This window comes from Pygoscelis adeliae, unplaced genomic scaffold, assembly GCF_000699105.1.
Source record: "Pygoscelis adeliae isolate BGI_AS28 unplaced genomic scaffold, ASM69910v1 Scaffold34, whole genome shotgun sequence".
Taxonomy (NCBI): Eukaryota; Metazoa; Chordata; class Aves; order Sphenisciformes; family Spheniscidae; genus Pygoscelis; species Pygoscelis adeliae.
This window is the reverse complement of record NW_008824658.1, coordinates 4596517-4596954: the sequence shown is the minus strand read 5'-3', so window position 1 is coordinate 4596954 and position 438 is coordinate 4596517.

Genomic DNA, 438 nt, shown 5'->3' with positions numbered 1-438 from the left:
AGCTGCTTGTACTCCATCTTCTTTTGGAGCCTAAGCGTTCAGCTGGGGACTGACCGGCCTAGGCTGGCCGAGGCTTCTCTCGAGGGGTGCAGCAATGCAAGGCTGCAGAGGTGTCGCTCCCGCATCTGCCCTGAGCCTCCAGGCTGGAAGGACCCATCTCCTTCGCTGTTAGTGCCCCGAAGCTGCCTCCCGGCGGCCTAACTGCCAACGGGAGGCGCAGGGGAAAGCCCTGCCTGGAGGAAGCAGCCCCCTGGAGAGGCTCCCGAGGCAGCTTCCAAAGCCCAGGACTGCCCCAGCTGAAGGAAGATACGGGGTTACGGGTACTTCACGTCAGGAAATGATGCAAAATACGTGGGGCAGAAAATGAGTGGGAGAGCGAGCCTGCAGCAGGGGCCTCAGAGGAGCAACCGCCCCCGCTGCTTTGGAGAGGCGACCAGA